Below are 26772 nucleotides of genomic sequence, written 5' to 3' on the forward strand. Positions count from 1 at the left end.
TGTGCCATATCAGGTACAGCAATGTAACTTTGCCTATGTATTATATAATCAGTACATAATTCTAAGGTGCTAATCCTAAAAAGGCAACTCTAGGTAATAGAATTCCACTTCTGTCCACATACTCTTCAGCATATGAATTTTATTTATACATATGTACCAAAGCATTACATATGCATTTTGAACAGATGACCAGATATATCTAACTTCCCAGAACCATTAGGAATTAAATATAAGTTGTTTTTTTGTTTTTTTAAGATTTTATTTATTTGTCAGAATGAGAGAGAGCACAAGCAGGGGAAGCAGCAGGCAGAGGAAGAAGCAGAATCCCTTTTCAGCAGGGAGCCCAATGCCAGACTCCATTCCAGGACCCTGAGCTCAAGGTGGACGTTTAACCAAGTGAGCCAGCCACCAGGCGTCCCAATAGAAGTTGCTTTTAAAAATGCCATAAAAGCTCTCCCAAGTGGTTTTTTATCTAAATAAATGAAAGGTTCATTTAATCTAATTTAGGTAGATAGCAGGATAGGTGAAAAACGTGGTAAGGAAGATCACTTGGCAGTAAAGGTGCAGCCTAAGGTTGGTTAGATAAAGAGAATCACAAAACTATTCAGAAAGGCTTTAAATTAGATATGAAATACAATTAAGACCCCCCCAAATTTTCAAAATTGACAAGCAAGTATGGGGCACCTTGCTATACTGGTAGGCAAAAGAGACTCTGGGACAAAAATAGCCACTAACTGGATGCTATCATAGCAATGACTGTTGGCTTATTCTATAAACACAATAAATAAATGTTAGGAAATTACCACTTTGTTGAATCCACCCAGAATTTTATAATCAAGAATTCACCTAGGGAGGAAAAAAAAACTGTTCTGCTATCAACATACTTATAAATTTTGTTATTCCAAAAAATTAAAATTGTATTTTTATTTATGTGCTTAAGAGCTTAGGGGCATTAAAAGTCTTACTCTGGTCCTGGCACAATTCAGATGAATTGGGAATGAAAATTAAGACACTTATCAGGGGAGGTCCCTAGACTCCACATGTTCTGGATGAGACATGACCCAATAGAAGATAGACTTAAGGCTCTGGAGAGTTCTAGAATGGTGGCTTCTGGGTGTGTGTTTGTGTGTGTGTATGTGTGCGCGCGCGCTGTGGGCACTCTCCAGTCATTGTATAGGCGTAGTCTCCAACTTTCCCAACAGCAGACATCATTTGGACATCATTGGCTCCTGGAGAGGCTGCCTATTTAATGGAGATCTGCTCTGTAGGAAGAAGCATTTTAATTGCAGTTGATTTTGTAACATTAACACTGGTGGAAGTGTTGGGTTCCTTAAGTGCAATCTCAGCAGCTGAATATGAAAAATGGATGCCAAACTGGCTGCCAACCTATGAATGCCAAGCAGCATCATATGAACAAAATAGGCATGAGGACAGAGTCATATGATCTATGGAAGATGTTCTAAGTCTGTCATGACACCAGAAAGATCTGTCCTCAACTGAAAAGAGCCAATACATTTTATTTTAGAATCTACAGAAACACACCTGTGTTCCCCATACTATATTATAACTCCAGCGTTTAAGTTTGCATACGGTGAAAGAAACAGAAAATGCATCTCTGTCTTAAGCTTCGGACTACTGGGGACTTGAAGGGAGATCAAAGCAGCCCTTCAAGTCGTTCAAGGTTTTTTTTTTTTTTTTTTTTTTTTTTTAGTTTTTGGTGTTTAACATGCACTCCTAACATTAATAAGCTTAGTTCCATGAAGCACCTTCTGGGCCAAAAGATAAGACTTTCTTTCCCCTGAATCACATTTTCTCAAATATTTTGCAAAGCTGAGGCATAAGTCTTTTAATAGAATTATGCAAAATTTGCCCTAACCCCACATGTTTTCTGAACTAAAGACAGCTTTGAAGAGATGCTGTATTTGCCATGACCACATTGGGGAAGGAAAGCTGGAAACAGTAGGTGGTGAGGGAGAATGAAGCAACACCCCACACTTGGGCTTTAGGTGCTGCTAAGGTTATTTTGTGCAAACTTAAAGTAGAGTCTCCTTCTGAAAGGTCAAACTTGCTGGGATGGAAATGCTGACCCATCAGTAGGGGATTATCTTCTTGGCAGCAGCAGAAACCCAGCTCGAATGCACCTCACTCCTGATTTGAACTGTCTGGATGATGGGATAAAAACATCTCAGGCACAAGCCCGGTCAATGACCCCAGGGAGGCAAAACAACGTAGTACATCCCTCCTAAAATGGAGATGCGAAAGTACATTTGTTTAAAAAAAAAAAAAAAAAAAGTACAGGGTTCCTTGTGAAATAATGTTCTATTTCCTAGTTTTCCCTCTTCAAATGATGGAAGACATTTTCTTTGAAAGGAGGCTTAGAAAAAGATGACCATAAAATCATTTCTCCAAATGTGAGACACACTTAGCATTTCAGAACTGGGTAAGACTCCATGTTTCACAGATTAGTGTATTTGTGCATGGAATATATTATCAAGAGAAGCATAGTAATTGTCCCGATTCTACAATTTTCAGTCCTTCTCCATGTGGGTGAAACAAAAATCACATATTTGAAATTACCACAGGGACACCTGGCTGGCCCAGTCAGTTAAGCGTCTGCCATCAGCTCAGGCCATGATCCCAGAGTCCTGGAATCAAGTCCCACCTTTGGCTCCTTGCTCAGCGGGGAGCCTGCTTCTCCTTCTCTCTCTGGTCCCCCAACTTGTGTTCTCTCTCTCTGACAAATAAATAACATCTCTTTTTTAAAAAGATTTATCTATTTATTTATCTGACAGAGAGAGATCACAAGTAGGCAGAGAGAGAGAGAGAGGAGGAAGGAGGTTCCCCACTGAGCAGAGAGCCCTATGCGGGGTTCCATCCCAGGACCCTGGGATCATGACCTGAGCCAAAGGCAGAGGCTTTAACCCACTGAGCCACCCAGGTGCCCCTAAATAAAATCTTAAAAAAAAAAAAAAAATGAGCTTGCCACAAGCTCAAGGGCACCATCTTAATTATTATTGTAACTCGCAGGAACTATATGGCTGACTGAAAGCAGTATTTGGGGTCTCAAGTTATAGAACAAGAAGGCAATGTTTGTGTTCGGAGCAGAGTCAAGGCTGTTCTACCTCTGGAACTTTCTGATCTGAGGCCCTCTTGTCCCCTACAAGTGGTGCTTGCAGGAGGAGTGTTTGGCAAAGCACTTTCAGGACAAAGAAAAGGGGGACCCAAGAGAAGCGCAGCCCACGGGGACTTCTGCCAAGTTTTTATTTTGACCCCCATTTAGCTTTTCGAGGTTTACTAGTTAAGATGACATTTATTGCCAAACAGCTATTTCCTAATAACGGGGCCTCAGTGGACAATCTGACTCCAATCATCTTCCTACGTTCTACTTTTGTACTTAAAAAACACAGGCGAGATGACAAAACCCCCAAACTCCAGCCCTTTCTCCGTCCCAGCGTCACACATGCCTCTGCTGGTGCTTCCCGTTCCTCTGCCTGATGCGCCCTTCGGAGCAGCGCCGTGCCTGCGGGGTGAGGGGAGTCCCCCGCCCCGAGGTTGTTTGTTGCCCTCTGTCTCCGCAATGTGCGCACTCAGCGCGCGTCCCCGCCAAGGAGTTAATGTCGGGAACCGGCAGTTTCAAGGATGTCATCTGGATTTCAAAATAAAGTTCCTGTGCCTCTGGCACATCTGAGTGTTCGGAGCCAAGGTGGGCTTTACTGTGACTTCTCTTGCAAGCTGCTTGGTATTTATCCAGCGTGAAAACGGACGTCTGCGGGTCAGCAGCAGGGGAGCAGTTTCTTCCTTGATTTATTCTTGTTCAAGTTCAGTTTTGATTAGAAGCCCCCTCTGTGCAGCTGCTCCAGAATTGGGATTTCTTCTAACAGCACTGTTCAGTGGAATAACATGAATATGAAAGGAATATTAAAAATATTAAATTAAATAAATTACTTAAATTAAATATTAAAAATATTTTAAAAGGAATCACTTTTTGCAGTTTAAAGTGATGTGGATGGTGTCCTTTTATTAAAAAATTACGGGGCACCTGAGTGGCTCAGTTGGTTAAGCCACTGCCTTCGGCTCAGGTCATGATTCCGGAGTCTTGGGATCCAGCCCTGTTATCAGGCTCCAGCTCCACAGGGAGTCTGCTTCTCCCTTTGACCTTCTCTCCTCTCATGCTCGTTATGTCTGTCTCTCTCTCAAATAAATAAAATCTTAAAAAAAAATGCAGAGGGCTGCAGTGTGTAGGTATATTTGTTAATCCATGTGAAGTTTAACCTTGGCATATTTTCCTCTAGAGGAAATTTTTATACAGGCAGAACGACAAATATGAAAAATTAAATCTAACCTAAAACATATCTACCAAACGAATTCTGATCAGAATAGCAATATCCTCTTTGTTGCTGATAGATTTCTGAAAAAAAATGTGACTCTCCACTTTGGACTGAAATGATGTCATGTTATGCAAAGAAAATGGTATAGCTGTTCATAGGGTTTGGGGTTCCCTTTGTTTTAATAATCCCAACCCACCCCTCCAAACCCTCACCCCTCCCCACCCCACCCCACCTCGCCACCTTCCCCCATTAACAGGTATTTCATAGGCATAGATAAACTGCATGTTCTTTTCCAAGAAACTTCTGCAACAGCGTTTTCAGATGGGGTCATATTACAACTCTGAACATGAATAACACAACAGAGGGGCGGGGGAAAGGAAGGCACACTGGTAGTGTTTGTGTTAGCTTGCAATTTTGAAACTAACTAAACATCTATGGACTCTGAGTACAATTTAGAGATGACTCTGATGCTCTATCTAGTTCATACTGGTTTGGTTGCTGAGTTAAAAGTGCTGGGAAAATGAACAAACAAACAAACAAATAAATGTGATTGGCTGCTTTTCTGAACATCATTACAGAAGGTCAAGAATGACAAGGAGACCGGATCTGGCCTCAGGGAAAAAAGGTCAATCATATATCCAATATGTATTTTTGACTACACTGTAAATATGACCATAAATGCGAGCGATTAAGCAGACCACTTTCAAGCTCTACGGTTTCCAGAATTTTGAATTTCAGCATAGTAGATTCAGAATAGACCATTGGCCTTCACATTTATCATCTTGTAATGTGCCATTTGATCTTAGAAATATTGAATATTGGTATTTTCTTTGTTTTCTTCCTCCCCTACTAGAACCAAGAGCTAAGGAAGCTTGACTTGTTTTATTTACGCCTCTGGCCCTAGACCTGGACCAGCACCAGGTATATAGCTGTTACTCAATAAATGTGTGTTGAATAAATATTGATTCATCTCTTTTAGTTCTCTGTCCTAAGAAGCGGATTGGTGATGTTTCTGTAACTTCTGAAGTAACACTACATCATTCCATAGTCACTAATCCCAAAAGCAAAATCTCTACCTTTTTATTTCAACATCCAGCACAGAATGAGGATTTTAATATTATAACTTGAAATGAGGTGAGGCCCCCTTCTAATTCGAAGAGTTCCTGGTTGGTTATCGATTTAACTGCTTATGAGACTGTTCGTTTCTTGAATGGAGGCCAGAAATAACACTGAAATAGAATACTCCTTCCAAAGTTCTCTTATAAACGCACCATCCAATTAAAGAAAGCTGAGAAAACATGACTTCAAAGTGCTTTCAAGCAAGCGAACTCAAATTTTGCACACAAATGCAGTGCTGCTTTCATTCCACATAAGCACATGTATCTGCTTTTAATACAATGTTGATAGGAAAATCTTGTTACCGCTGGAAAAAAAAACAAAGAACGAATGTTCTCTTACAACTTTGCAAACCTCAGTCAGTAAGTTCTGGACTCCTAGGCCAGTGGGCCTAAGTCTCAGTTGCTATGCTTGCTAAAGAAGGAAGACTCTGGGTACTTATCCGGAGCTTCTAATTCGGGAGATAAAAATGGGGTGCAGAAATCAGAAATGCCTATAATCGTGCCACATGACTTGTATGCAAGTTATCTGCAGATTTTACTTTGAGAAAAATTAAAAATTAAGGCACCTGGGTGGCTTAGTTGTTAAGTGTCTGCGTTCAGCTCAGGTCATGATTCCGGAGTCCTGGAATGGAGCCCCACATCAGGATCCCTGCTCAATGGGAAGCCTGCTTCTCTCCCTCTCACTCCCCCTGCTTTTGTTCCCTCTCTCGTGTCTCTCTGTCAAATAAATAAAATCTTAAAAAAAAAATTAAAAAGGGAAAAAAGAAAAGAAACAAGATCTCGGTTTCCTTTTGAGCTCAGTTCTCATAGATTGAATTCAGGTATCTGGCTGCCAAACAAATATGTGTATATTTTGATTATAAGTAAAATAAAATGGCCAACAGATTATCAGAACATGCTTATATAATTCTAAAAATGTTCATCTTTTCTATTGTTCAATAGAATCAATTCTATTATTCAATACTCAATTCCTTATTATTCCATTATTCAATAGAAGATTTGTTTAGGACAATGTTACAAATGCTGGCAAAAGTCAAGTGCAGGGAAAAAATCAATAAAAATATGCATTCTTCATTTGGAAAACCACAAAATATTTCCTCACATACTACCTAATTGGTTTCTCAGAGTAACTCTCTAAGGGAGTCGGGGCAGGTGTGAGTTAATCTAATTTTGCATGTGAGCACACTGTGATCTAAAGAGGTGCTCACTTGACTGTGCCAGATAGATCGAAATCAACAGCAAAGTGTGGCCATTCTTCCTGGGACCTCTCCTATCTAGTTAAGTGCTTGTTCAACCACCCTTCATGGACTTCCTCGTTGCCTTTCTTCCTTGACTCTTTCATCTCTGGAAACACTGTATGCAGAGCTCTGTGCACAGTGCCCACCTCATGGTACCAGGAGGAAGAGAAAGAGGGCTGGATGTTATTACTGTACTTACACTTAAATGGGATAACGTGTGTGAAAGTGCTTTGTAAGTTACACATGTGCACACGTATGTTATTATTGCATATACATATGATGAGGATAAGATTACCACTGTTTATCTGATCCTAGGCATTAAAGCTTCGAAAGAGAAACTCTTGAAACTTAAAGTTATCCGAGGAAAAAAATGACAACTACCAACAAAAAATTTAGTATAAGTTGTAAGAGAAAAAATAGAGAAAGGAATACATGAGTAAAGAATTAATACTTTTATTTATTTATTTTTAAAGATTTTATTTATTTATTTGACAGAGAGAAATCACAAGTAGGCAGAGAAGCAGGTAGAGAGAGAGGGGGAAGCAGGCTCCCCGCGGAGCAGAGAGCCCAAGGCTGGACTTGATCCCAGGGCCCTGAGATTATGACCTGAGCCAAAGGCAGAGGCTTTAACCCACTGAGCCACCCAAATTAGGCACCCCGAATTAATACTTTTAAATACAATAAGGAACTGGGGCGCCTGGATGGCAGAGTCCGTTAAGCCTCTGACTCCTGTTTTTTGCCTCAAGTCATGATCTCAGGGTCCTGAGATGGAGCCCCGCCCCAACCCGTGTCGGGCTCCACACCCACCTGAGTCTGCTTGAGATTCTCCTTCCCTCTTTCTCGGCCCCTCCTGTTCTCCTCTCTCTCTCAAATAAAGAATTTAAAAAAAAAAAAATCTTTAAAATAAATAAATAAAGTAAGGAACTGAGAGTATGCTGAACTTTGAGTCATTGCTCAGATGGGATTGGAGTTGAATCGTAAGAGGAGACATGTGTCCTGTATCCCAAACATCGCCACATGGCACATACATACGTACATACATACACAGAAGCTTAGAATTTCTTGTTTTGGTTGCTCAGCCAATCTCTTCCAGATGCATTTGAATCTGCTTGAGATGTGGAACATTCCAGAGGAACCACACAGTCTGGCTGCTTGTGAAGCATCCTGAACTGACCAGGTCTGGGAGTGTCTATCCTGAAAGCAATGAGGCATTCCGGCATGATGGTCTCCCTCCTCACAGCCTGATGAGGTAACACAGACTGACTGCCTCATCGCCTCGTTATTGCCATCTCTTTATGTTTCTTCTTCTCTGCGCTTCAGCTCTCTGACCAGATTTCCCTATGGCCCTTTGTAACTGAATCCTACCTTGGGAATGTCAGACAGGAGCATGAGGAGTAGTCACTCCAATAGTTGCCCTTCTGGGCCCTTCTGCTGTATCACAGCTTAACATGTAGTAAGACATTAAATTGAAATACCCGAGTCCTTTCGATCAAACGAACACTACCTAATGCTGGCATCAATAAATGGTATGTTACTTGGTCTAGCCCATTGTTCGGAATAGGAATGAAGTCAACATCAATTTACCACAAGGACATGTATGTATGTACAACAGAACAACTTTGTATGAAGATCTGAGGGGCTTGAATGATATTTTGCTCACGTAGTTAAACCTGAAAAGAGAAAACAAACAAAAGAAAGTTCATCATAGCTGACAGATTCACAAATATCACGCATCTTGCAGCAAATTTAGAGTCACATATTACTCAGACCTTCCACAGGTTTGTTGTCTGGATTGGATCCAACGTAAACCAGAATCTGGACCAGATAATATCGGATATGTTGCTTGATCTGTTGGGGGCATCAACTGTCAATGCTTCATTGATTCTGACTCAAATGCCCACTCAAGGAATTCATGAATCTCAGCCCCCTCTAGAAGTTTGTAAATCTCCTTTGAATCTCATTATACAATAACCACCTGACATCAGGTACTTGAAGCGTATATTGAAACAGTATTTGAGAAACAAAATTCAACATACTCTGGGAGTTCTCACACTTCTTTCTTTCTTTTTCTTTCTTTCTTTTTTTTTTTTTTTTTAAGATTATTTATTTATTTATTTTCCAGAGAGAGAGACACAGTGAGAGACGGAACACAAGCAGGGGGAGTGAGAGAGGGAGAAACAGGCTTCCTACCGATCAGGGAGCCTGATGTGGGGATCCCAGGACTCAGGGATCAGGACCTGAGCTGAAGGTATATGCTTAATGACTGAGCCACCCAGGCACGCCGCCACACTTATTTTTTTAAGGGAAATTTAAAAATTGCTTTGGAATGAAAGCTTTCCTACCTTCTTGAACCTTCTGAAGAGGTGAAAGCAAAAGTCATTTTTCTGTGACATTCCCCCCAGATAAAAATAAGAAGAAATACTTTTAAGATGTTCAGAGGACAAAACAAAAAACAAAAAACAAACAAACCAAAAAACTTGGTCAATTCTGGGTCCACTAATCTGGTCTTTTGAATGTGAAAGAAATAAAAATATTTCAGATTCTTTACAGACACCCAGAACTTCCAGATGAAGTAGATATTCTAGTCCCTCCTTTCTATTTTTTGATTCCCATGTCTGAATAATCTTTAGGATGATAAGCATTTGCCCACAATAAAAGTTCTATTTACTAAGAATCCACTGTGTATCAGATCCTAGACTGGGAGCTTCAGAAGCCTTACCTCATTTGGAATGTTTGATCCCTGGAGGCATTGTCTACCTGCCTTGCAATAAACAAAATGAGGGTCAGAAAAGGAGAGAGAGATAGAAAAATTTACAGTCAAGTCTGTCTTACTCCAAAACTGTGCCCTCTGTTTTAAGTCTGCCTGTCCACATGTGTGGGATTCGTCAAACAAAGTTACTGAACTTCTCTCTGGTCCAGTGTCACTGGTTATTTGACCACGTGCAAGTCACTTAACTTTCTCAAAGGTCAATTTCTTGACTGGAAAATGGAATGACAATTTTTGTTCCTTGAAGTTCATAGCATTGTTTAAGAGGTAAAGGAGATAGGTCAAATATGGTGATTTTAAAAGTGTTAAAATGCTTTCAAATCACTGGCTAGGTCTCCGAGACAGCCCGGGGGTCACCGCCACTCTCCGCTCATTGAGATGTCCTCAAGAGAGATTGAATGCCATCTGCAAGGCTTCTACCATACCTGGGTGAGGACTTTATTCAGGGAGGTGGAGGCCACCAGAAGATTCTAAGGAGAGGAGGGACGTAATGTGACTTATGATTTATTTGGAAGACCACTCCGGTAGCTAGGTTAGCAATGAACCACAGGGGTTGGAATGTATATCGAAAGACCTATTAGGCTGCAACTGAGAGAAAGAGTGAGGTCAATCAAGGATAACAGCAAGATCTGGGGCCTGAGCGACCAGCAGGACCAAGCTGCCACACAATGAAATGAGGAAAGGAGAGGAGTTGGGGGCTTAGGGAAATGGGGATTGTTGGCACTCAATCATGAATAACAGAACTCATTTGGCCTATTTAAGCAACAAAGTAATTGAGCAACATCCTGAGCTGCTGCTGGAGAGTCAGAGAGCCAGGTGGAGAGGTTGCAGCCAAGAAGCCAGCCCAAACTGCACCCCCACGGGCTGCTCCGGAGAAGTCTCAATGGCCCTGGCCACTGCGCAGACACAACCGCAGCTGAGGCTGACACCAGACACCGGAAGCTCCGCCCCTGTTGCCAGGAGCTCCAGCTGTCACGGTGATCCTCACCAAAAAAATATAAATAAATAAAGTAGGACACATGCTCCTGCTTCTCACTCCCCGCTTCAGATCTGGGGCATCTGTTGGTAGAACCCGGTCACAGGCTACAGAACAGTGCAGCTTGAGGATTCGAGAACGTAAGCCCCCGAAAGGCAATTCACAAAGTCTTGACGAGCAGCAAAGCTGGCAAATATCCTGAGATATTTTTGCCATCATCGCTTTGCTTGTTACTAAATGCTCAGTGAACTTTTTCTTAAAAAATGCATGATTTTTTTTTTCCTGACTTCAGATCTAGACCAAATTCCCCTAGGATATGAGCCCCGTCCTACCCCAGACTTGGAAATCAAAAAATTTCAAAACAAAGATTAATAAGAGTCTTGAGGTATAGGAGGGAATAGACCTCAAGTAAACAATAAATGGATAATTAAAACTGGTTGTGTCAATATTAAAAAAATTGAAAATTTGGGAAGCCCCAGTCTACTGCTCCTTAAGAATAATTACTATCACCAGACAGTTATTAACTACTTATGTTATCATTTATTGAGAGGTTATCAAGACTAAATACCACTGTGCAAAATGCTGACTTTCAACATCTCATTTGATTGTCTTACTAACGCCATGGAGAAGGACTAGGCTCAGAGAGATTAAGAATCTTGTCTGACTCATAAATGATGGGATTCCATTGTCCTCAACTCTTAGCTACAAGGTTACACTCCTCAATTTCATCCCTAAGAAGACATGATGTCAAGTAAAGAACCAAGAAATCCAGAGCATAACAATCCACCCCAAATACTCTCATTAATTGTATATTTTAACTTTGCTTTCTAGTCTCATTAAAACAATCTGCTAGGAAAAAAAAAAAAAACCAATCTGCTAGGATATCATTAATCTTTATTATAAGAAGATATGCCTCTGTGTACAAAGGCACTTGATCCAGTTATCTTTGCCGGAGGGGGTGGGGGAAACCCTGGAAATCTAATTATTATCTATTATTATTAGGAGCTGGTCAATAAATTGTGACATGTCTCCATAATAGAATACCATAAGTTCTCTAAAAGCATGAGAAGAGTTTTCAGACAAATTTAAAGTTAAAAAGTATCCACAAGGAAAATAGTGACTCTAGTATGATACTATTTGTAAACCTATAAACACAGATTTATATGCTGATAGATGCATAGAACATTTCTAGAAAGATACGTAAACAACTGGGAGAAGAGGAAAAGGGATTTGTAAAGCGCAAGAGAGAATTTACCTTTCAGTTTATATTTTTCTGTATTTTTTGGTCCTACTTTGTATAAAGATAAATTTTGTACTTAATGAAGGTATTTTCAGTAAATTCTGGATTTGAAATATTATTGAGCCCTTTGAAGAAGTTAGTATATGCCTTCATACACTTCATTTTATTTTTTAAATTTTTTTTTTTTAATCTTTGTTTATTTGACAGACAGAGATCACAAGTAGACAGAGAGGCAGGCAGAGAGAGAGAGGGGGAAGCAGGCTCCCTGCTGAGCAGAGAGCCCGATGCGGGACTCCATCCCAGGACCCTGAGATCACGACCTGAGCCGAAGGCAGCGGCTTAACCCACTGAGCCACCCAGGCGCCCCAACTTCATTTTATTTTTTAAGAAGATTTTATTTTAGTTATTTGTCAGAGAGAGGAAGAGAGAGAGAAAGCACAAGCAGAGGGAGCAATAGGCAGAGGGAGAAGCAGACTCCATTGGGGTGTTTGAGTGGCTCAGTGGGTTAAGCTTCTCCCTTCGGCTCAGGTCATGATCTCAGGGTCCTGCGATTGAGCCCTGCATAGGGTTGTCTGCTCAGCAGGGAGCCTGCTTCCTCCTCTCTGCCTGCCTCTCTGCTTACTTGTGATCTCTGTCTGTCAAATAAATAAATAAACAAATAAATATCTTTTAAAAAAAGAAGAAGAACAAGAAGAACAAGAAGAAGCAGACTCCTTTCTGCGAAAAGAGCCTAATGTGGATCTCAGTCCCAGGACCCTGGGATCATGACCTGAGCCAAAGGTGGAGGCTTAACCAACTGAGCCACCCAGGTGTCCCCATACACTTCATTTTAAAATTATGAAGCTGTGGAGGACTTTGTATTGTTTTGATCTTCATACCAAATGTTCTTATTGGTCTTGATTATTTTTCTCAGTGCTTAATGCTAAAGCAAATTGCATAGTGTTAATGTATAGATATTTGTTATAAATGGTCATACTTCCCCTGTAAATAAAAAGAACACAGAATTGCACAAATGGTTAAAATGGTCACTTTTAGATTATATATATTTTACCACAACTAAAAAAAAAAACAACAAAAAAAAACCGAAACCAAAAACAAACAAACAAACAAAAAAAAACAAAAAAAAAAAAGACCCACAGTACTTCCTAACATAAAGTCTTCAATGGAACTATATAATAACCACAGCTAAACTTTGTTGCCTGCCCAGTGCCAGGCTCTGGGAAAAGCACATGGGACTTTTATCTCCCTGAATCTTCAGACTTCCATAACCTTGGTGCTTTTCCTGTCTATTTGACGGGGAATGCAGACAGAAATGAATTGCCCAAGGGCATGCAGCTGGCTGAAGTGAACGCAGAGGCAGCCCCCAGAGTGAGCCTGGCCACAGACACCCATGTGCTAACATGTCACTCTCCACTGCCTCTCAATACAACCGAGTTTGACTCCTGGAAATATAACTGTGACATTCTCGAAGAAATTTGATCCACTCTTCCTTGTACATATGTAGTGAAACGTGAAGCTTAACCACATAAAAATTATTTAACACAAGGATCTGGGAATTTTAGAGTTGTATTTTCTGATTTGCATAATAGTAATTTTGACAACAGTTCTCAGTATTCATTGTATGGTTCCTAACTGATAGGTAGAGATTTTAATAAGCAACTGGGGTACGGCGGCTGGGGAAATTTTCTGGCTATATCAGTGATGAATAGAAAACTTGTCCTCATCTTTAGTACTGAAAATATTTCTGAAATATATCTACCCACCTGCTTTTCTTCATAGAATAGTGATAGGAACTTCTTTTGAGGAAAGAATTTCTTACGCAATCATCATGAATTTCAGTGTTCATTGTCTAAACACACACTAAGCTGAATTTATATTGAAACTGCGCTATAGCTTGAAAATGTCCTTTTTTATTCTAAAGCATCAATGGGCTTGTTTTAGATGATTTTCTTCTGTGTTTTCGAATAACAGAATTTTCAAAGTCATTCTGGCTAATTGGATGCCCGTTAATAAGGTTTGGCTACACACTCATGTTTCAAGCAGTCCCACCAATGAATAATTCTTGAATTGCTGGGTTTGGAGAGAGCACTACAGCTAAAGATACTAAATCAACACAAGACGGAAATGTGGTTTGTGAAAAAGAGGAGGCTACCCTTTTACAATATACATTCCTGTCGCACCTCTCCCACCTCTCACCTAGATACTTCCTGGAAGAAGACAGGCAGGTGTGATCCTTGCCTCCCTTGCCCCTCCTCCATACTATACTCCCACCTCTCACCTAGATACTTCCTGGAAGAAGACAGGCAGGTGTGATCCTTGCCTCCCTTGCCCCTCCTCCATACTATACTTTCTCACTTTAAGTCCCCTCACTACAGAGATATATAGAGAGAAACAAAGAGAGAGAAAGAATGAGAGAGTACATGTCTTATAGGATTTCTAGGAATCAGCTACTCAAAGTTCTTCCCTAGTGTAGACATGCCTTTGACAGCATTCCTGACAAGACAACCATCTAGTCTGAATGTTAATTCTTTCAATTCATAAGGACCTCTATGTCATTGGGCATTTCTCCCCTTGTCAGACAATTCTAATTGCTGTAATCCTGCTGCTACCAAAAACAAGCAACTCTTGATACCAGCTTCTGACACTTGGAGCAACTCAGATGATGAACACTCACTCTTCCACAGACAGACTTCTCAAGCCTTCTTTGCCTAAGACCTGTCCTTATCCAGTTAGGAAGTCGCTACAAATGATAAAACCAGGGGCTGAACAAGGCTCCTTATAACCTCTGGACAAAATATTTATTGAAATGTATTGCCTCGTCGTACAACATAAAGCATCCCAGACTCAATTTATTTTTAACCTGGATGGAAGTTACATTTTGCATTACATAATGAATTGAACAGTAAGAGCAGATCATTCTATGGTATTCGCATCCAACAGAATTAGGCTAGAAGCCATACAAAACAGGTTTTAAACAGACAACAGTTGTTTCTCCTTGAAGAGTGCCTAACACAATCCTCAGCTCCCAGGATGAATAAATGAGGGCTTAATGACTTGTATAAAAATAATCTACACACACAATTATCAACACATCAGGGTGACAACGGCCCAAGATAATAAACAGGTAAAAATGTGCATAATTAGGTCTTAGAATTTCTTTAGTTGTGAAGTGCATGTGATTCACTTGGTGATTCTGGGTGTAGGTTAGGAAATGTTCACCTCTCTTAAAATGACCCTGGTAGAAGTCAACCAGCTTCATGCTTTGCCAATCCACTGAGTGTTTGTCTTGCTGGGTAATATTAGCCAACCAGTTTGACAAGAATTCTTTGTTTTTTTGCACTGATGTGATGTATTTTCTGACTTGCCTGAACAAACATGTTGTTTAGGTCACTGTGTGGAGAAACCTGGAGGTGGTTTTGAGGAAAGTAGAGCACTCGTCCAGGGAAGGACTATTATATGGTTGCAGTCACTGCTGAGAAATGATTCTCTTGGTGTCTACTTGTTGTTGAAGCCACTGGAGGGCAGGGAAGCAACCTTTCAGATTGACGTGAATAGTAGCGGGTAACTCATCAAACCAGTTTCCCCTGAAACCTGGAGTTGAGAATGTTTTCCCCTGAAAACATTCTCAACTAAACTCCTCCTAACCTTTCTCTTCCCTCAGATACCCCTAATAGATTGGAAGGGGAGGTGGTTTACACTGAAACGTATGGTGCTTGTTATAAAGACATCCAAAATATTTCATTTGTGGGCAGTAAAATGAAAGAAGAAACCAGGCTGCCTACGAGAAAAGCATCAGCCTTTGATCAAACTTGGAATCAAATCCCAGCTCCACCATCATTAGCTTCACTGCCTTGGATCCTCACTGAATCCTAGTCCTTGATTGTAATGGACTATTGTGACTTGAGTAACTTACATAAAATACTTAAGATCGTGTCTAGTGCCATGGTTCTCAAAATGTGGTTTCCAAAGCAACTGAAGCAGCAGCATCTGGGAACTTATTAGAAATGCAAATACCCCACCCCACCCCAGACCTAATGAATCAGAAGAGGACAAGAAGGAAGTGGCAACAATCTGTTTTTAACAAGCCCTCAAAGTAATTCCAGTGCATGATAAATTTGAGAACTACTGTCCTGGCATACAAAAGTTTTCAAAAAAGGGCAGGTGTTACATATTTCATGTTAGTCTAATACTTTGAAGCTTACAAGTTTGCTTTTCCACTCAATATACCATCTACATTGCCAGGGCTAGCATTCCCTTTGACCCAGTAATTCCATGCAAAATTTTCCTAGGGAAATAATCAGAGATGTTCAGAAAGATTAATGAAGTAGGTTATTCATTGAGGAATTAATTGTGCATGTGAAAATTTGGAAACTAGAGTTAATTGAACAATATGGGGTTGTTTTAATAAATTATGACATCTATAAAATAGAACACAGTGTAGCAATTAAAAATCATGTTGTAGATCCTGTTCCTCAGAGCAAGTGCCAAGAATCATCTAGATCAGAATCACCTGGGATGGTTTTCAAAATGCAGATCTCTAGTCCTTACCTCAGATTTATGAGTTAGACTCGGTAGATGAGTGTATCTTCATTTTCTACATGCTCCCAAATGATTCTTGTGTATCAAAAATTTTTAAATTATGTTAGTATTAGGATGCCTGGGTGGCTCGGTCAGTTAAGCGTCTGCCTTTGGCTCAGGTCATGATCCAAGGTCCTGACATCCAACCCCACATTGGGCTCCCTGCGTCTCCCTCTGCCTGCCGCTCCCCCTGCTTGTACTCTCTCTCTCTCTCTGACAAATAAATAAATCTTTAAAATAAATAAATCTTTAAAATAAATAAATAAATAAATATTGTGTTAATAATATGTTAATAGTGTGGCAAGTATTCTTGGTGTGTTACTTAATGAATAAAAACCTATTGTAAAACATATATGTACAACATTTCAATAGTATAGGCCCCATAAACGTGTATGTATAAAGAAGTCCAGTGATTCACATGCTAAAATACTAAATGATTATCTCTGGATGGTAAGATGGCAATTCTGATGGATGTTTATTTTCTTAGGTTCTAAATTTACCACACTCTCTATCATGTGTGTGACTTTTCAACGAGAAAAGTGTTGCTATTTCAAAAACCATGTTTTAGTGCTTGTGTCCTTAAACAATGGAGTGGGGACTTCATGTTTATACCTAAGAATAAAAAACTCTGATGTAGACATATGTGCCCAAGAAACAGAGGGGAATAATAAAAATCAAGACATAGGTTAACAAAACAAATGTACCTGTGTCTCAGGAAGGACATCTAAGTCTGCTTGAGGAGTGGGGCCAAGATAAATTCAGAACAAGGCAGGAAACCCTCCCCTGCTCTTCCTTTACTCGCCATTTAATACCCAGTGGATAGGGAGGCAGTCTGCCCTCCATTAGGCAACACAGGAGGCTGGCATACTGCTGACTGTATGTCCTTGATGAAAGAAGGAAAAGCAGAAGATGCTGACTTGGTGTAGAAGTTGTGGAGACTTTGATGGACTTCTTTTGTAATAAAAGAATTGCCCATCTTTCAGTGATGATGGAGGTATGGTACTTTCCAAGTCAGAGCAATGGTGTAAATTACAGATGAATGTCTTGGCCAGACTCCTGATTTCCCCTACAGTGGGCCCTGGCAGGTGAGTGATGAGAATGGAGGCAAGAAGACAGTTGCTGGAAAATGAAGCACAACCGCCCCCACCCCCGCCCCAACTGATGAGAGCAACTGGCCATTAAGGAAGTACTTTCACAAGTGCATGTTAACTCTCTGTCCTGGGCCACCACCAAGCTGGGCCCTAGAAAAGATATCATAAGAGGTAAAGAGTGAGGACTGCAGGGGCAACCCCTAGCTCAGAAAGGGGCACCTGCACTTAGGGCTTAATGCTCTGTGGACATCTCTTGAAATTCTTAAGAAATTTATCTTTGAATTTGTGTTTTGTAAGTGAAGTGCAAAGAAACAATGGAGCAAGGGGGTGAGGCGGAGCTTGCTTATCCCCTGATTCCAACCCCTCTCCCACAAGTTGTAGGCCTCCAGCTCCCTGCCCCCATGCGGAGCCTGTAGCCACTAGGCCAGGCAGGAATCTGGACACAGGTGCAGGCAAGTGGGAGTCGCTGTGTGTATCTGGGGCTCCAAGTTGTTGGGCAAGGCTGGGGGCACCTGGGAGGGTCTGTGTTCACCCCTTAAGTATCCCTATGCTCAAGGAAACATGGTGTTAAACAGCAAATTAAAAAAATATATATCTTGACACATCAGGAGAGAAACAGAAAAAGAAAGGAAAGATAATTTTTCCTGCTTTTTGAACAAGAGAACTTGTGGGTTCTTGCTCTGGGCCTTTTAAATTAGGGAGTTGTCCTGATGAGGACTTAGAAGGGTGGAAGGAATCTGGATATACATATCGAGTAAATGAAAAGGGAGGACTTACTGGAGGCTCATTCCTTGATGAGCACTTACAGATTGTCTGAGAAAATAATCTACCCAGGAAGGGTGTATCCCTTGAGGGAATCATGCTATAAAGTAAATTGTGTGGTAAAGAAGGACGTTTTCTTGATTATAGACCAGGACACACGACTTCGCTTAAATATAGGCAGTACAGGCAATTATTCTAAATATGTATGTATGTACACACACACACACACAGACATACAAGAAGTTAGGACTAATTAGAGGGAATATTGAGAATGTAACAGATAAGTTCTTCACTTATGCTGAAGAATGTTGAGAGGGAAAACATAGAAAAATAAAGCTGAATTGAGGGGCATCTGGGTGAAGCAGTTGGTTAAGTATCTGAATCCCTATTTTGGCTCAAGTCACAATCTCAGGGTTGTGAGATTGAGCCTGTGTCAGGCTCCACGCTGGGTGAGGCACCTGCTTGAGATTCTCTCTCTCTCTCTGCCTCTGCCCCTCACACACACACAAAAAATAACAAAGTTGAATCGAGTTCATCTTTCTTTCTTAGAAATTATCTTTGCAGCCACTTTGTATTTCTCTCCTTTTGAGAAAATAGTTCATTTTCTAAAAGTGAAAATAATAAACTGTGCTTTTAAGAAAGTACGTTATCTCACTTTATTTGTTAGCATTCTGGGGAGCAGAGAGGACACAAGCACAAACAAATCACATTGCAAATGCTTATTAGTGCAAAATATATTACATGCATTATTACAAAAATGAATTACACTTCACAACAATTTCTAAATTATCCCCATAAAAGCAAAAACCACTTTGGATGCTCAATAAAGGGAGAAAAACTCATTAGACTCCTGAGTCCTGCTGAGTGTCTCAGTGAGAAAGAATAAGAGCTTAGTAATTATATGTGAAGTAAGTGTGTGTGCTTAAAATGGTCTCTTCAAGGCCTAAACCTTGGCCTAGTTTACCCCATGTCACATGAACTTCTTTCTCCTCTAAGAAGAGAATTCATCAAGATTCTCTTACTTGGGGGTGCCTGGGTGGCTCTATGGGTTAAGCCTCTACCTTCGGCTCAGGTTATGATCTCGGGGTCCTGGGATCGAGCCCCACATTGGGCTCTCTGCTCAGCGGGGAGTCTGCTTTCCCCTCTGCTTTTCTGCCTGTCTCTCTATCTATTTGTGATCTCTCTGTCAAATAAGTAAATAAAATCTTAAAAAAAAAAAAAAGATTCTCTTACTTGTTTGCATGCTTATAGACCCATGTGCAATGTGTATCCTATATTATGGAGAAAAGGGTGTAGGTAAGAAAGTGGTTAAGAAAGCTTCCTGAGCTTAGTCTTAAACCATTCAGAGGTAGAATGTACCTCCACAGCTGCCTCTTTCTGGAAGATTCCAGATGGTTCTGCCATTAGATCCAGGCAAATGGGGCCTGAGCCTGAGGCCCCTACTCTAGTTTAAGAGGAGAGAAGAGACATAACTACCTGGAATCAACATACTTCCTTCTAGTCTATGCTTCGGGGACTTTGAACCCTGAAATGTTCTTCTTGCATATCCCAGTCTGTGGTCAAAGAGCAGCTCTTTGCAGGCCTCTTGTGTGTGGACCAGGATATCCATATACCCATGAGTGTGCATGAGGTCGCTCAAGTTGTAAGACTGAACAAATGCTAAGAAAACAAAAGGGGAAGGCCTTGGGTTGGAGGAGGTGGGGGGCCTTCATGTGTACTCTTGTCCCTGTGTGCAAATGCTAGGGCTGAATCTTCTTCTAGGAGACCAGATGCACAAGGTTTTGAGGTAGCTTCTGGGCAGAGAACATCTTAAAGGCAGAGGGAGTTGGTGGGCAGAAGGTTGACCCTGTATCAGGGCCTCAATCTCTAGCTAAAAGAATGATTGTGAGGACCATATAGGATCCATCCCTTCATCACTTATAATGACAAGAAACTCAACAGAGTTGGAACTAAAACTTACTGAATAGCATTTGACTTAACACAGAAAATGTTCCCTGAATTATCCAAAGTTCTTGGATTTTTATGATAATTTAATCTTCTGGAGATTCCTAGTGGCATGACTAACAGGTCACTAGGTAGACCAGAAGCTTGTGCCAAGGACTAAGAGTGGGACCTCTGTGAGCTGTTTCCTCTGTGTTGCCATTGACACACAAAGAGAATCTGCCTGTTGTCTAAGGATGTCTCCCCACTTCCTGGATCTAAGGCTTCAAGTTTTACCTGGAAAGGATCATTCTTTAGGTTGAACTTATTGAGTCTGAGATAGGGAACCCCACATTTCAAGCTCTGGTTAAGCCTCTCAGAAGCAAGGTGGAGGATAGCCATAGGTATGAAGAAAGAATGGTGCAAAACTTCACAAGGTCACTGGTTACCTCAGGGTGCTTGAAATAAAAGGTCCAGAAGTCCCACAAATGAGACAGGAAGGCCTGAGACAGCCAGACCTGCCACATAGACTTGCCCACCACAGGCCGTGTGAATCTGTGTAGTTTCAGTTCAGGATTACTTACTTTAATTGTCTGAAAAAGGAGACTACCTATACAGAAAGAACAAGAAATTCACACATTTTTTTTAGTCAACTAAATTTTTTACCACACCAAAATTGGCTCCTCTTATGGCTTCTTTTCTTTTAAAAACTTGTGTGGTATTTGGGAGATACATCTTAGAGATATCTATGTGGTAATGTAACTTTCAGGTTAAAAGCCATGTGATACCAAGAATGTGTCTTTTATTATTTTTTTTATTGATTTACAAGTCACATGTCATCAAATTTATCATTTTAAAAAGTAAAATTTAACAGTTTTTAGTACATTAACAAAGTTGTTCAGCTATCCCCATCATCTAATTCCAGAAAAATTTTATCTTTTCCCCCAAAGAAACTCCGTTATCCATTAATCATCACTCTTTATTCTCAAGCTTCTCTCAGCCACTGGCAATCAGGGATCTATTTTTTTTTTTTTAAGATTTTTTTTTAAAAATGTTATTTATTTATTTGACAGGCAGTGATCACAAGTAGGCAGAGAGGCAGGCAGAGACAGAGGAAGGGAAGCAGGCTCCCCGCTGAGCAGAGAGCGCAATGCGGGACTCGATCCTACGACCCTGGGGTCAGACCTGAGACGAAGCAGAGGCTTTAACCCACTGAGCCATCCAGGCGCCCTCACAGATCTATTTTGATCTCTATAGATTTGCCTGTTCTGGACATTTCATAAAATTAAAAAACCATACAACATGCAGACTTCTGTGACTGACTTCTTTCACTCAAAACAATGTTTTCAAGGCTCAGCCATGTTGGGTATGAATCAGTAAGTACTTCATGTATTTTTCATGCTGCATAATATTCCATTGTATAGATACATCATATCGTTTAAATCTGATTATCAGTTGATGGAAATTCGGGTGGCTTCACTTTTTGGCTCTTATGAGTAATGCTGCTATTATTATTCATATGAGTTTTGTGTGGACCTATATTTTCAATTCTCTTGGGTTTATACTTAAGACTAGAATTTATAGTTACAACTGTATTTTTTTTTAATGTCTTCCACCTTAAAGAAATTGAAGGTTGGTGTTTCAAATATTAGTCTGGATCTTGGGTTTCCCACACTCCACAAAAGAGTCACATAGGGTGAGTGTGAAATTTTATCTATTCGCTCCTTTGTTCCTTCTCCTCTTGGCTGCCACAGAACCCTACAACCCAGAGAAACCATTGGTTGTTGAAACAGGTTTCAACAGATAAAATTAGCTGTGGTGATTTTCCCAGCTTGCTCACCAATGGAAGACTTTTCTCAAACAAAATTTGTACTTAATCCTTACCTCTAAAAAGTAATAAGAAGTAGCAACATCTGAAATACTCAAAGAGGAAACATGGCTATGTGCTCTGGTTTGGCTGTTCATGAATCTCCTCCTAGAAGCGTAGGGCCATGAAGACCAAAATAACACAACGACTTTGGAAGATGAACATAACAAGTTAGCAGGTGTGGGTGAACACTTTTTATACCGAAGAAGATCCTGAAAAAGGATCAAGAATGGTAAATACATAAACTGTAATATTGATTAATAAGATGTGCCTCTTATTTTTTTATCCACTGGGACAGTTGACTTCACCATACACCAACTAGTTACATGTGCAGAATTCAGTCACAGAGGCCATTTGGCATCAGGCCATAAAAAAATAATAATCCAATGCTACTTCTGGTACAGTTTCCCCCCCTTCAAATTCATTTTGTTTGTAGACATAACTGATTTGAAGAACAGAACATGTACTCAGAAATGTGCTACATTGATAAATTATGCCGTGAAGAAAGAGGCAGGATATATTTTTGACTTTTCAATTTGACTGTTAAAATTTGCATTTCTTACTTTCCATGTGTGTCACCATAGCTTCTCTTTCCTGTAAGGTTTTCAATTCTCTCTCCCTGTTCCTTTCTTGTTTTCTTCCTTTTTGACCCAATAATTCCTGAATCACCATTTTGCCACTTGTGATTGTTTTCAAACTGATGTGTTTCACACATACGTTTCATAGATACATCCATCAGGAGAAAATTGCAAGTGCCAGTAAAAATCGTCTCTCTAATTTGTTAATGCATGTCTGAAAAATACAGAAAGTGTGAGATGAGTACAAAAATAACTTGAAACAGAAGGCTGAAGAGTGGAAGGAGAGGAAATGTACATAATAAGTAGTTTGTTGATTTTTTTCCCATCATAAACGAACCACATGTCACTGCCTGCTATGGGGTCATCCACTGTACTTTAAGCATTCTGTGGAGTTCCAGGGTTCGTGTTCAGCAGTGGTAATTCAGGCATCCAGCATGTTCTTTTCCTGGCAACTCTTCCAAGAGATGGAATGTTGTAGCCTCATTCGAATCACCAGGTTCCTTGGGAAAATCTCTTGGATGCCGTACAAACCACTCAAATCCAATCTCTCACTAGGGATAACCGAAATGTACAGGGGCCACAATTATGATTCGGATTTGTGGTCCTTGTGATTTGTATTAACCATAAGCTTCCTAAGTGTCAGAAGGAGTTCACTGCCTACACAAAGGATTTGTGCTGCCTGCAAAGTTTTGCACGTGCTACCCTGTGTGGAGACAACAGCGGCAACCGCGAACATTTTTCTCTGTTCAGCTGAGTAAGCATTGCTAGGCACAGCAGAGTTCTAGACACAGAGGGAATTGCAAGAATAACTCGTTCTTGAGGAGCACAAGAGTTAAGCTGTAACAGAAAAAACAAAACAGGGGGGTCTGGGCGGCTCAGTCGGTGAAGCCTCTGACTCTTGGTTTCAGCTCAGATCATGATCTCAGGGTCTTGTGATAGAGCCCAGTGTCGGGCTCCCTGCTCAGTAGGGAGTCTATTTCTTCTCTCTCTGTCTCTCTCTCTCCCTCTGCCCCGCCCCCTGCTTGTGCGGCTCGCTTGTTCTCTCTCTCTCTCTGCATCTCTCTAAAAATAAATAAATAAATCTTTAGAAAAAAGAGCGTATGTTAGAACAATAGATACACAGACACATGCTATAAAATGAATATGTAAATGCTTAGAAAATGAGGGAATCATTACGTGCAAATATTTGGACCAGACTTCATTACAAAGGTAATTACCAAGCAGACCAAGTAGAACTCTAAGACTGAGTTTTTGGCAAAGTAGAGAGAGAATGACTTTTGGAGCTGTGTGGGAAGAATAAAAAGGGTAGAAGGCAAAAGACTTAGCAGTGTCATCTGAAAATTTAAATTCATGTATTCCACAAATCCCTTCTAGTTGGAGGTGGCCCGGGTGACCTAGCTTAGGCCTCAAGTCAAGCAGAACTCTGCTGGCGGCCAGAATGAGAAAGTTTTGCTCAACTCTGTGCAAGAAGGCAGAGGCAGCCAGCCCCCCTTCTTCCCCCTGCTTCTTGCTGGAAAGACATGGAGGAAAGGCCAAGAGAATCAGAATATGCTGGACTCAACAACATCTCTGGGTCCTCTTTTTTAATGTGGGAAAAATAACCCCTCGGGGGTTACCAGCCCCATTTTCTATTATCTGTAGCCCGCCACGTTCCTAATCGATGTTCTTAGGTGCATTTTGGCAGCAGGAAGTTGCCCATTTTTTGTTGTATTTGGTGAAACTGGTTTTAAAATAAGCATATACATGATCACAGGATGATTTCATGAGGAAGCGTTTCTCTCATAGCTTGCAAGTTTATTCGTTTGAAGAATAACACTTCAATAATTATATATATCCATTTCATAATTTGTAGCTAAAAGCAGATTTCCTGAGCTTTCAGCCACTTTTAGTCCATTAAGCCTTACTATCTCGGATGAGCACATCTAAAACTCTCCGCATGGCTGCGAATTTAATAAGTCAGCTAGAACTTCAAGGGATAGATATATTTTACAGTATCAATTATTTTCCTTTGGGTTTTCTTCCAACTCTATGAAGTAATCTGTCCCTGCTGGCATTCTTTTTCTTTTTTTTTTCCCCATCTTTAGTGATTGTTGTATCCTCTCCAAAATCTAATCTTTTTACAGAATGTTCTCATATTTCATGAAACAAAGGTGGCTTAAAAATTCATAGTCCTTAAGCCATTCAAGAGTTGCTTTTCCATCAACTCTAATAACAATCAGTGGAATAACTGGGAAGATATAAGGATACCATATCTTGGAGGCTAGTAACTTTCCAGAGACTATAAAAACTGGAAGGGGCCATCTAGACTAATGAAGCCCATCACTGACTTTCAAAATCTTCTTGGAAATTTTTAAAAAATAAAATTTGAGATTCATGCCCAGAAATCCTCATCCAATGGATTAGGAGTGTAGGCCAGAAATATCTTAAAAAAAAAAACAAAACTCCAAATACTCATCTGGGTTTGGGAACCACCCACCTAGTCCACAGTGCTTCTCCAAAAGCTCAAAATGACACAACTCAGAGATCCTACTAAAATGCAGTTTCTGTTCCAGTAAAATCTCAGGTTGGCCTGAGATTCTGCTTCTCTAACAAGCTGCCAGGGGACACCCATGCTGGTGGTCTTTGAACCACACTTAATTTGAGTGAGTGGAATCTAAGCCACATGCCACATTTTGTACCACAGGCGAGGAAACAGACTGAGAAAGGTTATGTGGGTCATCTGGGTCACAGAGGCATGTGGCGGCTGTGTGAGACCAGAACCCAGCTCCTTCCACTCCCAACCTAGTGCTCCTTGGCCCTACTGCACTGCCCCCAGAGCAGAGCGGTGTCGCTCTTGGTGTTGATGAGGACTCAAGAAGACGAAACCCCTTTGATCACATTCTTGTTTTTTCATGGAACCCTTCAATAGCTGTGATCTTGCTCTCTACTTGTCTTCCACTTGTCTTTCCACCTCATACCCCACCAGTGGTGTGGCTGTGAACATGTAACCACTGGCTCCCTGGCTGGATGAAGATGGAGGGAAGCCCTGATTTGTAGGGTTAGTTGATTTCCACCATGTAAATACTCCCAGCATGGCTAATCTGAAGATAACCAGCTGACGTGACTGAACGTGGAGCTAGGAAAACAGGCAGGTCAGCCGGTTTGCGTGACCTAGTAGGAGCTGGCTCCCGACATTCCTTTCATCCAGCTCTCTGACCCAGAGGACCTGAGGCTACAGGCGGGGTCAGCCACTGTGTTCCCGGCTAGAGGTCAGGAGAAGAAATAACACTATTGTTTTTCAAGCAAGTCAACCTCTAGTGTCACTGGTAGGTGTACTGATTGTGTATTAACAACAATGAAAATGTCTTAAGAAAGCTAATGCCAAGAAAAGAGGAAAGATAATGGGGAAAGTATCCGCTTACCAGTGAACTGAATATTTACAAACTGGAAACAAACAGGCAAAACAAAAAAGAACTGGTTAACCCAGAGGTGGACAAGTGTATAGAAAAATACTTCCGTTGAGTCAAAAGAGAACCAACAACCACTGGGTTAATTTTCAGTTCAAGTCAGTAGTATTGATTGAGTGCCCCTGTTCAAGACATTTAGCTAGGTTCTTGCAGGGTAGTTCTGTTTTCATGTGATCTTACGGTAAGTTTTTTTTGTTTTTTTCTTTGGTCGCTTCTGCTAGGAATCTCACTGGAGAAGACAAGACAAGTCATCTCCTGTGCCAGCGCAGGGCTGACTGAACTCCATCTGCCACCTCATTGGCCATATTTTTTTTAAAAATAAAGGCTCTCTAGTAAAAGAGATTCATTATATGAAACGGTTTATGCAGTTCTAGAATGAGACTCCACAGAGTCATACGGAGCTCATACCATCGGAGGGAGCAATTACTGGAGTCCATATACCAAAAAAGTTTACGTCATTTCGACATCAGCCATACAAAATCGTGTGAATATAACATTATTATTCTTATTCATGAAAAAATACTTCTAAATTGGACAGATGTGATTTATGAACAATGAAATTAAGTACAAGGAAACGAAAGAGTAAGTATGGACTTTCAACATGGCAGCAGCTCAGGTACCATATATATTGCTATCAGAAAGAGCCAGTTTTTTCTCTTAAATTTCCATTCTGTTCTCTCTTCCGAATAAAAATTCCTTTCCTAAAAAAAAAAAAAAATCTCCTTATTCTCCTTCTAAATGTTCCCACCACTCACCTATTCTCTTGGGGGAAGATTGTCATTTTTTCCCATCATATATATTTAGTAAGTGCTGCATGAGATCAGGAACACCTGTGATGAATTTGATTTCTTTTTTCTTGTAAT

At 40.6% G+C, this 26772-nt stretch overlaps 1 long non-coding RNA gene across 1 annotated transcript; it reads right to left on the bottom strand.

Moving 5' to 3' along the window:
• Positions 1–3262: 3262 nt before the first annotated feature.
• On the bottom strand, positions 3263–26772 carry LOC116587772. The gene is made up of 3 exons (XR_004284635.1): positions 26665–26772; positions 8269–8354; positions 3263–3883 (listed from the first exon to the last, which is right to left on the bottom strand). It is a non-coding gene; the product is annotated as an uncharacterized LOC116587772 (long non-coding RNA).

This window comes from Mustela erminea, chromosome 4 (assembly GCF_009829155.1).
Source record: "Mustela erminea isolate mMusErm1 chromosome 4, mMusErm1.Pri, whole genome shotgun sequence".
NCBI classification, from domain to species: domain Eukaryota; kingdom Metazoa; phylum Chordata; class Mammalia; order Carnivora; family Mustelidae; genus Mustela; species Mustela erminea.